Raw genomic sequence first — 14,922 nt, forward strand, 5'->3', positions numbered from 1 at the left:
GGCCACACGGCGAGGATCGGGGTGGCCCGTGGGAGCTGAGGGCAGAGCCAGCGGACGCCGCACCCACAGAGACCTTCCTCTTTCCAGCCTTCCGGGCGGGTGTGGAGCAGCTGTTTCCCCAGAACCTCTCGAAAGGCATGTAGCACGGCTGACCCAGATTTTACACCTGGAATCCCTGAGCAAAGAACCCAGCACACCACGCCTGCATTTCTGAGAGCTAATAGGTGGGCTTGTTTTGGCCACTAACATGTATAATTCATTACTCAGCAATAGAAAACTGATACAAATAATAAGGAACTGAATTTTACAGTGGCTTGAGTGGGGTTGGAAGAAGCAGGTCAATCCTAGCCGATACCTTGATTCAGCCTGGGAGATTTGAGCAGGGAACTCAGTTACTCTGTGTCCAGACTTCTGACCTGCAGGGAGTCTGAGACGATAAACTGTGAGATGCTTTACATTACTAAGATCGGGGAACTGCTATGACTCCGAAGGTTAACAGCCCCCAGCCCCAGCCCCCAGCTCACATCGGAGGTAGAAGGCTGAAAACGCCGAGCTCTGTCAAAACAAAGGCGAAATTAGATGTTGGGAATGAGAAGGCACTATTTTATTGTAATAATTTTATCTTCTAAATTCATAAGTATAATAAAAATTAATAAATGGAAAGTCCCCATACTTTCTAAAGAATATATAAAATTGGGAATTCCCTAGTGGCTCAATGTTTAAGAACCTCCGCTTCCATCACAGGGGGCAGGGGTTCAATCACTGGTCAGGAAACTAAGATCCTGCATACCGTGAGGCACAGCCAAAAAATAAAAAAATAAAAATCAACTTACACATTAAAAAAATATATATGAAATTGTAGGTTATGAATAACAATGACTGCATTCAATTTGTTTCTCTGTTTTCTTTTGGATGAACACAAGACAATCCCAGCTCACACATAATTAGTAACTATCTAGTCAGTTTCATAAACCCAGCTCACACATAATTAGTAACTATCTAGTCAGTTTCATAATCGTGTCTACTGTGGACACGTATAGGCTGGAGTGAAAAAAATAGACCACCGCTGGGTTACCACCTCTGTCATCATTGACATCATTACCGGAAGTCTACTTGAACACAGAAATGATAGAATTTTTATTCCAGGATTGGTATAAAATTCAATTTTTTGTTGCTTTACAATTAATGTGGTCTCTAGAACATTTCAATTTGATATGACATATCAATATGATATGACAATAAGTGTGCATACTGATTTTGATACAGTATTTTAAACAGATGAATATATGTGCATGTGTGCTAAGTCGCTTCAGTTGTGTCCGACTCTGTGTGACCCTGTGAACTGTAGCCCACCAGGCTCCTCCGTCCATGGGATTCTCCAGGCAAGAGTACTGGAGTGGGTTGCCATGCCCTCCTCCATGGGATCTTCCCACCCAGGGATCCAACCTCGTCTCTTATGCCTCCTGCACTGGTAGGCGGGTTCTTTACCACTAGCACCACCTGAGATGCTCATGAACGTGAAAGTTACTCAGTCGTGTCCGACTCTTTGCGACCCCACGGACTACCCAGTCCATGGAATTCTCCAGGCCAGAATACTGGAGTGGGTAGCCTTTCCCTTCTCCAGGGGATCTTCCCAACCCAGGGATCAAACCGGGATCTCCTCCATTGCAGGCGGATTCTTTACCAGCTGAGCTATGGGGAACCCTGATAAACCCATACACATATATATATTCACACACATTCAGAAATGAACTCGAATCCGTGCACTGTGCACCTCTGTACTCCTCCAGGCTTCCAGAGACGTGAAAGCTCTTGCTCAGACCCTGTGACCCCATGCTGACAGCAGCTGGTCCTTCCGTACAGCTGACCTCATGGAGGAAGGAGCCGAATGGATTCCTGAATCAACGAACAGACAGCTACCTCGTGTTGAGGGATTTAGCCTGTTGGGAAGCTGAAACCACGGCGGAGAGAGGAAGAGCCTTAGATCTCTAAGGGGCCACTAATTTAGCTGGGGGGGCGGATCCAAAGTATTCTCTAGGAGGTGACATTTGAAGGATGAAAACAGAAGAAGAAAGGTATTAGTTTCTTGAGACAGGGACAAGTGTGTTATGTTCAAGAGGCTGGGTGAAGAGCAGAGTGGCTGGGGTACAGAAACCCACTGGGAGGGTAGAGAGAGATGCTTTTACAGCCCGATCGTGGAGAGCCTTGCAGGCCACGCTCCAGGACCCAGATTATGATATGCCAGTGGGGAGTCACCTGAAGGTCTGAAGCAGCGACTGATTCTCACTACCGTGTGGAGAAGGGGATCCCAATCAGAAACTCATTTTCGTGGTCCAAATGGGAGGTGGGGAGAAGGACAGAGGATTCCGTCAAGATCTTAACACTCTCCCAGGCAAGGAGCCCCTTGCAATGGGATTGTACCAGTCTGGATACCATTAGAAAGCAAATTAAATAAGCTTCAGTCAAGTGGGACGAGAGTTCACATCTGTCATTTCTTTCTCAGGGCTGCAAGCATGTGAAGGAGATAAAGGCAGTGTTGGTCATATCAGCAAAAGAAGTTGCAGATAGGAATTCAAGTAGGTTTAAATCACCACTGATGTCAGCAAGTGAAAAAACGTAGCACTAGCTGCCACAACAATCTCCAAGCCTTAGTGGCTTTCGACAACAGAAGTTTCTCCTTTCAGTTCTCATGCACGGACTTGCAACCCTGTCATCTCAGGGTTCCAAGCATCCTCAGACAGCGATGGTGTGGACGGTTATGTGCCTGTGTTTAAGCTGGGCTCCAACTGGCTTATCTCAGATCTGTTCCACGTTTCACTAGTCAGGCCCCGGCCGCATAAACACACCGCACTGCGGGGACTGGGGAAACCAAGGTCTGGTGCGGGCTCGGCGTCTCTGCTCCGGAGGTCAGGCTCTGCCGTACACTGCTGGCTTGAGTGGACTGTTCGAGATGAGGCTGGGGCGCTTCTTTCTTTCTCTTCAACTAATGAAACCACTGACTCTCTCTCTGTGACATCAGTGTGCCTCAAGGGTGGGAAGGTTTTTGTTTTGTTTTTTGGTGGTGTTTGTTGAACTGCAGTCTACCTACATCAATCTATTATTATTCAGTTGGTAAAAGTTGAAACTTTATCTGTTTTCTTTTTTTAAAAGACCGTGCTTCCTTTTGGCCTCTTCATTAATTGAATACCTGTTTGGGGTTTCCCTATATCCAGACATACCTGGCAAAGGCAGTCTTATTTTGTTTCCTGAGGTCAGCTCTGTAAAAACAAAGTGTTTTTTAAGATAGAGGAGTTAACTGCTGGATTGAGGGACTACTTAGAGCAGTCAAAACTTGTGCCGTCTATCACAATAGCCAGGACATGGAAATAACCTAAATGTCCATCAACAGATGAATGGACAAAGAAGATGTGGAACATGTATACAATGGAATATTATTCAGCCGTTAAAAAGAATGAAATAATGACATCTGCAGCAACACAGATGCAACTAGAGATTATCATTCTGAGTGAAGTAAGTCAGACAGAGAGACAGATATCAGACAATATGACTTATATGTGGAATCTAAAAAAGTGATATATATATATGAACTTATTCTTAAAGCAGAAATAGACTCACAAATGTGAAAGACAAGCTTGTGGTTACCAAAGGAGAAAATGGAAGGAGGGATAAATTAGGAGACTGGGATTAACATTGCCGACTGCTACGTATAAAACAGGTAAAGCAAGGATCAGCTCTGTAGCACAGGGAACCGTGCTCAATGTCTTATAATAACCTGTACTGGAAAGAACCTAAACAAGAACGTATATATATATATATACAGCCTGTATGTTTGCATACCCTGACGGTGCTACTCTGTCCAGTCTCTGTTGTTCTGTCTTCAGTTGTGAAAGTAATAGCTGATATTTACTGAACGCCTTCTGTGTGCTGGGCCGCCTTCTAAGCCCTTTACCCTGATTGTTGTGATCGTAACAAGAAACCTGTGATGTCGGTACTACTATTCTTATTTTAGATGGGAAAATTGAGAGACAGAGAGGTTAAATAGTGTTAGAAACTGTATAGATTTCAGGGCCATCAAATCAGATGATTTTCAGGGAATTGGGTGGGTCTCTCTTGTTTTCACTTGTAAATGTTTGGAGAAGGTTTTTGTTTCTTTTTCTCTAGTAAAGACTCGGCGATGAATTTGGCTTTCCTTACCTTGTTTCCTAAGGCTTCCTGGGTTGCTCAGTGGTAAAGAATCCGCCTGTCAATGCAGGAGACACAGAAGTCTTGGGTTTGATTCCCGGGTTGGGAAGCTCCCCTGGAGAAGGGAATGGCTACTTACTCCAGTATCCTTGCCTGGAGAATCCCATGGATAGAGGAGCCTGGGGTTTGCAGAGAGTCGAACATCTGAGCGACTGAGCCTGCACACGCACCCTGTTTCCAAGTTGGTTTCGCAGGAAGAATAATTGAATGCTGTCTGGCTTCAGGGGCATATATCTTTACAAGCACTCAAGACGCTTCCTGTGATTCTCGGCATCTCAGTGATACTGTTTTCAAGGAAATAATGGGCTGAATAAATATGTTTCTTGGCTGTAGACCCATTGTACTCTTTGGATGACATTTTTGAATACTTACCTAAAGTGAACGTTTTGCTTTTATTACCAGAATTACGTGCTGCTGAAGAGGCTGCTCATGACTCACATGGGACAGGACCATTTGTACATCTTCTGTGCAAAGTGCTCATTTTCAGCTTGCATTTATTGGCACTGTTCAACTTAGGTGAGATTGCTGTGGGAAGTAGCTCTGTTAATAAATCATCTTTGAGTTTATTTAGTCAGTAACACAATCTAGCCCTTGTCAAATACATTAACTGCTATTTACCTAGGAGGAATCTTAAGGAGGGCTGAGTTACTTCTCAGCTTGTTCAACTATGGAGGGCTAAAACAGAAATTGGTTCTTCTGCAGTTTTATGTTTCCTCTTAAATCCTGGCTGATCTTCCCTGTTTTCGTATACCGTGGGAAATTTTCTTCCTGCCGGTAATGGGCTATCAGGGATCATGAAGAGGAGGCTCAACCCTCTGGCCCCGTAAGACCCAAGGATTTACACAGTGGCAGATGAATTTCATTGTGAAGACCTTCTGATGGGGCATTCCTGTGACCCTACCCTGTTTTGTGTGACCCGACACTTACGTTTCCATGAGGCCCCTGGGCCCTGGAGGGCATCCTGCAGTCTCTTCTGTGTCTAGAAGTTGCCTCCCTGAATTTCTCTTTTTCAAAATACGGTTGCCTTTTGGGCCAGGTCATCAACTGCTCACATTTTGGGATTTCTCAAAACTCAGTCACATCTGGCTACCATCCAGTCTTATTTTCCTTCCTGGGATTCCTGGGTCAGGAAGATCCCCTGGAGTAGGAAATGGCAAACCGTTGCAGTATTCTTGCCTAGAGAATCCCATGGACTGAGGTGCCTGGCAGGCTGCAGTCCGTGGGGTTGCAGAGAGACTGACATTACTGACTGAGCACACAGACGTGCACGCACGCACGCGTGCGCACACACACACACACACACACACACACACACTTTTATAACCAACATGCGACAGGATTGAGGAATTAGCTGGTCCATTTAGAACCTGTTAGTAACAATCAAGATTTGGGCTGAAAGTGTGGGCTAAGGGTTTACTGTCTGTGGTATGCTTGGCCATGGATACTACTTGAAATATTATATAACTTCTGAATAGACACATGCATTTTTAATCACGGTAGGCCTGGGGGAAGGGTTAGAGTTCAAGAGACAGGCAGTTATTTACTTTGTAATACTTAGCACACTTCCTTATCTCTCTAGCTTTTACATAAGCCCCAAGTTCTGGAAAAAAAAAAAAAAAAACCTCTAAGAGATTTTAAACCTGTACTGACCATTATGATAGCTACTAACATGTAGCTAATGACATTTGCACCATAGCTTGTCCAAATTAGTGGAAAGATGTACTGTAAATGTAAAATATGACATTTGCACCATAGCTTGTCCAAATTAGTGGAAAGATGTACTGTAAATGTAAAATATACAGCAGATTTCAAAGACTTAATATGAAAAAGAGAGTTGGCTACATATTAAAACAGTAGTATTTTGGATACACTGGGATGAATAAAATATATTATTAAGATTAACCACTTATTTCTTTTCCTCTTTTTAAATGTGACTGTTAGAAAATTTTAACTTCATATGTGGCTTATATTTGTGATATGTATTATATTAATATTGGCCAACATCATGCTAAACAATTAATAAAGACTGTTACAATCTTAATACATATTAATGTTTAGCACAGATCACAACTGAGGAATATTGGCATTTAGTGGTCTTGATATTTGTCATACAACAATTGCAATTAAAATGCCAATAAATTCTCATTAATTCAGGGCACTTATTTCTTACTTGAGTTCACTCATTCATCTTCCAACACCAGTGCTTAAAAAAAAAAATCTCCCTGAGATCAGCTTGGATGAATGTGCTCTGTCTCACTCTGAAATAGTCTCATTGCTTTTGGTGGATTTTAGTTGAGAAGCAGGAGGCACATGGTTTGTTTTGACAGCGAGGAATGCAAGAGACTTTCTAGTTTAGATTTAGCATTCCATCTGCTGTGTTTTACAAGTAGAAGAGCTCCGCGACGAGGGATCTGCTGGAACGAGGTGGTGGAGGCTCTGTTTTACCCCATGTCTTCTTCTTTTTCTTTTTTCTTTTTAAACTTAGGAGCTAAAGAAGAGATACAAACGGCATCCCTGTGCGTTAGCAACGTGCCAAGTGTAACAGATGAACGCGCTTCTATGGAGTGTCGCTCCGTCTTAGCCAGTCAGATTGCTCACTGCTCTGCCTCCATGGCCAGGGAAAACATCTCTCCAGAGCTGTGGCTTCCATTTATGGCTCAAAGAAAACTGCTTCCTACAAACCGCTGTCATAAATCAAAAGCAGGAAGCCTGCCTCCTTGGATCCAATTGAGTAGATCTCCGATTGCCAGGTCTCTGTGGAGTTCAGGAGATTTATAAGGAGGGTCTCAAAGGGCTTATCTCTCTTGCTCATACGTAAGCAATTTGGAGTCAATTGCTTTAGGTTGGTGGATGTGATGTCTACACATACTCTTCCCTTCCAGTGGGCTGGAAAGGCAACGACGAGACTGATTTGAATAGGTGTGGAGCTTCCATCAGCCTGTGTCCCTGAAAGCCCATGTCAAAGAGAAACGTGATACTTGGGCTGTTCTTTGAGAGAGAATTAGACTTTTATGTGTTTTGGCTGTTGCATTTTGAGGTTTCTTTGTTATAAACGCTTGGCCTACCCTGCTGCCGCTGCTGCTGCTGCTGCTGCTAAGTCACTTCAGTCGTGTCTGACTCTGTGTGACCCCATAGACGGCAGCCCACCAGGCTCCCCCGTCCCTGGGATTCTCCAGGCAAGAGTACTGGAGTGGGTTGCCATTGCCTTCTCCGTGGCCTACCCTAGCTAATGTAAATTCTATTAGTTACTCTTTTCTCCTGAAGTATAGTACATTTTCAATCTAATATTAGTTGCATATCTGCAAGTTTGTTTCTGTTTTGTTGTAAACATTCACTTGCTTTGTTTTTCAGATTCTACATGTAAATCATGATATGGAGTGTTTGTCCTTCCCTATCTGACTTGTTTCACTCAGTGTGATACCCTCCAGGACTGACTATGTTGTTGCACATTACAAAATCTCATCTTTTTTCATGGCGAGTTATATTCCATTGCTTCTCTAGTGGCTCAGACAGGAAAGAATCTGCCTGCCATGCAGGAGACCTGAGTTCAGTCCCTGGGTTGGGAAGATCCCCTGGAGAAGGAAATGGCAACCCACTCCAGTATTCTTGCCTGGAGAATTCCACGGACAGAGGAGCCTGGTGGACTACAGTCTACAGGTTGTAAAGAGTCAGACACGACTGAGTGACTAATACAACACAATATTCCATTGTGTATAGTATCACATCTTATTTATCCATTCATCTGTTGTTGGATGACATTTAGCTTTCTTGCGTGTATTGACTATTGAAAATAATGCTGCAACGAACTGTGCATGTGTCTTTTCAAATTAGTGGCTTTGTTTTTTCAGATATATACCCGTGAGTGGGTTTTCTGGGTCATTTGGTAGCTGTGTTTTCAGTTTTTAGAAGCCTGCCTGCTACTTCATAGTTTCTTCGCAAATTTACATTCCCACCAACAGTGTTCAAGGGTTCTGTTTTATCCCCTTCTCTCCAATATTTGTTATTTGTAGACTCTTCCATGATAGCCATTCTGATAGGTGGGAGGTGATAACTCATTCCTGTTTTGATTTGCATTTATCCGATAATCAGAGATGACGAACATCTTTTCAAGTACCTGTTAACCATCTGGGCTTCCCTGGTGGGCTCAGCTGGTAAAGAATCCACCTGCAATGTGGGAGACTTGGGTTCATTCTCTGGGTTGGGAAGATACACCGGAGAAGGGAAAGGCTACCCACTCCAGTATTCTGGCCTGGAGAGTTCCATGGATCTATGTATTTTCTTTGGAAAAATGTCTATTCAGATCTTCTGCCCATTCTTTTGGTGGGGGGGGGGTGTTGTTTGCTTTTTTGATGTTGAGTTAAATGAGCTGTTTATATATTTTGGATAGTAATCTGTAGCTGTTACTATATCCTTTGCAAATATTTTCTCCTGTGTTTTAGGTTGTCTTTTTGTTTTGTTGGTGGTTTCCTGTGCTGTGCAAAAATTTAAGTTTAAGGAGGTCCCATGTGGCTATTTATTTCTTGTGCCTTAGGAGACAGAGTCAGATAATATTTTTATGATTTATGTCAAAAGTAATCTGCCTACGTTCCATTCTAGGAGATTTATGGTTTCAGATCTCATATTTGTCTCTAAACCATTTTGAGCTTATTTTTGAATATGGTGTGAGGAAATGTTCTAGTTTCATTCTTTCACATGTAGCTGTCCAGTTTTCCCAGCACCACTTATTGAAGAGACTATCTTTTCTCCATTGGATAGTCTTTGTCTTAGATTAATCGACTGTATGTTGGTAAGTTTATTTCTGGGCTGTCTATTCGGCTTTCTTGATCTATGTGTCTGTGTTTTTGTGCCAGTCCATTCTGTTTTGGTTAAGCCCTATTAGTTATTATACTGGTAATTATCTGATTTGAAAATAAGAAAATGTCATAAATCACAAAGGAGATACTTTTTTCTCATCCACTTTTATCTGCAACAGTCATGATCTTATTTTTCTAGCATTTAACTTAAGCTGGCTTAGGCATTAGTCATAGAGGTAGAAGATATTGGAACTGGGAAGTTCAGTGCCTCACTTTGCAGATGAGGAAATACCCTTATCTTGCTTGCCTTGTGTGACATGACTAGCAGTTTCAAGAATTGGAGTTTACCGTTTCTCATTTCAGTATCTTTCCAATATATCTCAGGGGTGGAAGGGCTTCCCTGATGGCTCAGACAGTAAAGAATCCGCCTGCAATGCGGGAGACCTGGGTTTGATCCCTGGGTTGGGAAGATCCCCCGGAGAAGGAAATGGTATTCTCCAGTATTCTCGCCTGGAAAACTCCATGGACAGTGGAGCCTGGTAGGCTACAGTCCATGGAGTTGCAAAGAGTCAGACACGACTGAGCGACTTCACTTTCACTATCATCTATCTACATAATTTAAACTTTAAGAAGCACATTTATACCCAGAGAAAACCATGACTCAGAAAGATGCATGCACTCCAATATTCAAAACAGTGCTATTTATAATAGCCAGGACATGGAAGCAACCTAAATGTCTATCAGCAGAATAATGGATAAAGAAGAGGTGGTATATATATATGTATATATATATGAGTAACATATCCAGTGTATATGCATATATACACTGGAAATATTACTCCGCCATAAAAATAAATGAAATTGGGTCATTTGTAAAGAAATGGATGGAACTAGAGATTGTCATACAGAGTCAAGTGAGTCAGAAAGAGAAAAACAAATATTGTATATTAATGCATATATGTGGAATCTAGAAAAATGGTATAGATGATCTTATTTGCAAAACAGAAATAGAGACGCAGACATAGAGAACATATATATGGGCCCCGGGGGGAAAGAGGGGGTGGGAGGCAATGGGAGGTGGAGACTGATGCATGTTCACTATTGATGCTGCGTATGAGACAGACAGCTGATGAGGACGTACCCAGAGCACAGGGGACTCAAACGCTCTGCGGTGACCTGAGTGGAGAGAAGTTCAAGGGGAGGGGACATGGGCATGTGGACGGCTGATTCGTCTTGCTCTACGGCGGGAACCAACACAACATTGTAAAGCAACTATACACCAGTGAAAATTAAAGGAAGGACACGCGTATTCAAATTCACCAAAAATGCCCAAGTCCACTAAAAATACTATGGTTAATTATTGTACGAAAATATATTTGTATGAAGCTTTTATTTAGGTCTTTACATTTGATCTCCACAACAAATCTGTGAGTTTGACAGCCATCTTTCTTATAACATGGCACAACTTGAAAAAAGGGCTCCAGTTAGAGGTAATAAAACTGTGGCTTGGGAAGTATACAGGACAAGACAGTAAATCACATAACAAGGAAGTGAGGAAATTGGAGCTTGATTTCAGACCAGATGCCCATTTTCTCTAGATTACATTAAAACCAGTTATAATTTGGCTTGGATGTTGTGGAGATGACTGTTGTGTCTCTAGGATACTTCACATTCCAGACATTTTGAGTTTGACTTAGTAATTTGCTGTTGTTGTTGTTGTTAATATATAATCGAGATCTCCAGTGTTCTCTCTCTTCTGTTTTTGCAGGTGAAGTCACGTACTCTGCAACTCTTCCTCAGAGATTTCTCTTGGTCCTGGTTCTTCGTATGATCATTCTTGGCTCAAATTAACCGATCCTGTTGTTCCTAGGTAGCTCTGTAGCAAAGAATCCGCCTACCAATGCAGGAGACACGAGTTCGATCCCTGGGTTGGGAAGATCCCCTGGAGGAAATAGCAACCCACTCCAGTCTTCTTGCCTGGAAAATCCCACGGGCAGAGGAGCCTGGCGGGCTGCATTCCGTGCGGTCGCAGAGAGCCGGACACGAGTGAGCGACTGAGTGCACACTCATGCGCGTATCGTGGTGATTCTTTGCCACCACTTTTCAACCTAGCTTAGGTGTGACCCCTGGATAGAGAACAACTCAGAGGGGCCTGCCAGTGAGCTTCAGATGCTGGACGAAGAGCGTAGAAGGATGGAACATCTGCACTGAATCAAAGCAATTAGTTGCCAAATGCACTCCACATGGCTTCTACCTTTCTTTCTGGGTTCTGCCCTAACCAGGCGACATTTAACAGTTGTTCAGTGACCTGGATTGTGTGGTAAGTTCTGTACAACTCATATCTTTCATGGTTAAAAAAGTTTCAGGTTGTCTCACCAGACAAACACTTATGAGTAGACTGTTAGGCAAACGGTTTATTTAATGTTTTATTAAATTACGTATTTTTCTGCTGTGCAGTGTTGTCATTTGACATCTTTGTAGACTACAAAGTGATCACTACCACACACCTAATTACCGTCTATCACCACACCATCGACCCCCTCCTTTCATTTTGCCCACGCCCTCTCATAAGCACTAGTAGTTGGTCTACTCAGATTTTCTATTTCTTCAGGATTTGTGCTTAGATTATGTTTTCTAAAGAATTTATTCCTTTCTTCCAGGTTGTCCAATTTGTTGGCCTGTAATTGTAGTAGGCTCTTACGATCCTTTGTATTTCTTTGGTATCAGTTGTAAATTCTCTTCTTTCACTTTTGCTCTCGTTTATTTGAACTCCTCTCTTTTTGTTCTTGGTTAGTCTAGCTGAAGTTTTGTGCATGTGTGTGTGCCGGCTCATCAATATATCAGGTCTACTGATGTTGCTCATCTTTTCAAAGAACTAGCTCTTAGTTTCATTGGTTTTTACTATTTGTTATGGTTCTGTTTTGTTTATTTCTGCTCTGACCTTTATTATTTTCTTTCTTCTACTCGTTTTGAAATTTTTTGTTATTTTCTTCTAGTTCCTTTAGGTGTAAAGTTAAATTGTTCATGTGATATTTTTCTTGCTTCTTGACGTAAGTCTGTATTGCTATGAACTTGCCTCTTAGAATTGCTTTTGCTCTGTCCTACAGACTATCATATTTTTGCTATCATTTGTCTCTAGGTATTTTATTTTTCCTTTGATTTACTTGATGAACCATTGAATTGATTATTCAGTAGCATGTTGTTTAATTTCCATGCTTTGATGTTTTTTCAGTTTTCTTTTTGTAACTAACATCTGGTTTCATATACTGCTGTCACAAAAAATGCTTGTATGATTTCAGTCCTCCTGAATTTACTGATACTTATTTTGTAACCTAACGTGATTTATTTATTGCACTTGAGAGGAAAGTATATTCTACTGCTTTTGTATTGAATGCTTTATATATATATATATATATATAAAACACATCTATTAAATTCATCTGGACTGATATGTCTTTTAAGGCCCATGGTTTGCTCATTGATTTTCTGTCTAAATGATATATCCATTGATGCAAGTTTGGGGTTAAATGTCCTCTGCTATTATTGTTTTGCTTTTAATTTCTCCCTTCAAGTCTTTTAGTATTTGCTTTAAATATTTAGATACTTCTATGTTAGATGTGGGCTCCAAAATCACTGCAGATGGTGACTGCAGCCATGATATTAAAAGACGCTTACTCCTTGGAAGGAAAGTTATGACGAACCTAGATAGCATATTAAAAAGCAGAGACATTCCTTTGCCAACAAAGGTCCATCTAGTGAAGGCTATGGTTTTTCTAGTGGTCATGTATGGATGTGAGAGTTGGACTGTGAAGAAAGCTGAGCGCCGAAGAATTTCTGCTTTTGAACTGTGGTGTTGGAGAAGACTCTTGAGAGTCCCTTGGGCTGCAAGGAGATCCAACCAGTCCATCCAAAAGGAGATCAGTCCTGGGTGTTCATTGGGAGGACTGATGCTGAAGCTGAAACTCCAATACTTTGGCCACCTGATGCGAAGAGTTGACTCATTGGAAAAGACCTTGATGCTGGGAGGGATTGGGGGCAAGAGGAAAAGGGGATGACAGAGGATGAGATGGCTGGATGGCATCACCGACTTGGTGGGCATGAGTTTGAGTAAACTCTGGGAGTTTTTGATGGACAAGGAGGCCTGGCGTGCTGCAATTCATGGGGTCACAAAGAGTCGGACACTACTGAGTGACTGAACTGAACTGAACTGATGTTAGGTGTATGTGTGCGTGCATGCTCAGTCATATCTGATTCTTTGCAACCCCATGGACTGTAGCCTATGAAGCTCCACTGTCCATGGAGTTTTCCAGGCAAGAATACTGGAGTGGGTTGCAATTTCCTACTCCAGGGGATCTTCCCAGCCCAGGGATCAAACCCATGTCTCCTGCATTGGCAGGCAGATTCTTAACCACTGAACTACCTGGGAAGCCCATGTTGGATGCATATACATTTATAAATGTTATAACATGATAAATGTTATATCCTCTTTTACATTTAAAATTTTTTATTTCATGCATCTCTTAAATAATTATTATAATTTTAGTTTCTTTGACCCCTTTTGTCTTTTAACCTTCATGCTCACCTTATAAGTGATTAATACACTACCTTTATTTTGTATCTACCTTTTCTAGAGAGACTTTCACTTTTGCATGTTTTCTTATTATTTTTTATTGCCACTTCTTTTCAGTTTAAAACTTTTCCTGAAGTATTTCTTGTAGGGCCAGTTTAGTGGTGATGAACTCTGGTAGCTTTTGTTTATCTAGGAAATTCTTAAAATCTCTCCTTCGTTTCTGAATAATAACCTTGCTGGATAGAAAATTCTTATTTGGAATTTTTTACTTTTCAGAACCCTGAGTACATCTGCTACTCCCTTCTGGCCCATGATGTTTCTGCTGGAAAATCTTCTGATAGCCTTTTGGGTCAAGTGAGTCTGTGACTGTGTTTCTTGAGCGTGGGTTCGCTGTTCTCTGCCATTCTGCAGTCTCGCTGTGTGCATTCCCAGGCGGTTTTTAAAGTGGAGTCTTTTGGAGGCTTCTGTCTCCCGTGCAGCACCAAGGGGCTGGTGTGCCTCGTGTGGGGCTTGAATTCCCTGCTCCTCACGGAGGAGTCACACCTCTGTGATCCCGCCTCCTGATGCAATGTTACAGCTGGGGTGTGGTGAACTGTCCTACACATGGCTGTGCATTTGACATGTTCAGGAGCGGAGCTGAGTTCAGGACCTTCCTACACTGTCATCATGAACCCTCTTCCCTCATGAAAAATGTAAAAAGTTACTCTGAAGATTCTATCAGCTTACGTTCAGAGGGAAGTGTCTGGCATGTTTGATACCTCTCATGATATGCTTTTGGATTAAATAGAAAAAATTATAGACCCAGTGTCAGAATAGTGAGGTAAATTCTTACCTGGCTGAAAAAAATGTTGGCTAATTGGGTCAACCAGATGAGGTTGGGCCCTGTTCTGTTAAACATTTATATTGCAATTGGGATGAAAGACATATAGAAATTGCTCAATAAACTTTGGATGTCACAAAACATTGGAAGAACAGTCACTGTATTAGATGACAAGCTGTTCATCAAAAGTTTTGCTAATAATCTATCATGATGACCTGGAACTAACAGGATATAATTCCTAAATCGAGGGCTGAAAATTAAGATCCTTTGTGAATGTCTACACAGAGGAAGACTGAGTTTAGTGGGGCTTTATGTGCAGAAAACTTCAATTGATTACAAGCTGAATAGGAGCCAACAGCACAGTTGCAGCTGCTGGGCAGGCTAATGCAATCTGAAGGGAGTGTCGGGATAATGTGCTGTTTGGATCAATGGCAATGATGGCTCATTGTAATGGGCCCTGGTCAGAACTCATCAGGATTATTGCATTATTTTTGGTA

Source organism: Cervus canadensis, chromosome 31 (genome assembly GCF_019320065.1).
Source record: "Cervus canadensis isolate Bull #8, Minnesota chromosome 31, ASM1932006v1, whole genome shotgun sequence".
NCBI classification, from domain to species: domain Eukaryota; kingdom Metazoa; phylum Chordata; class Mammalia; order Artiodactyla; family Cervidae; genus Cervus; species Cervus canadensis.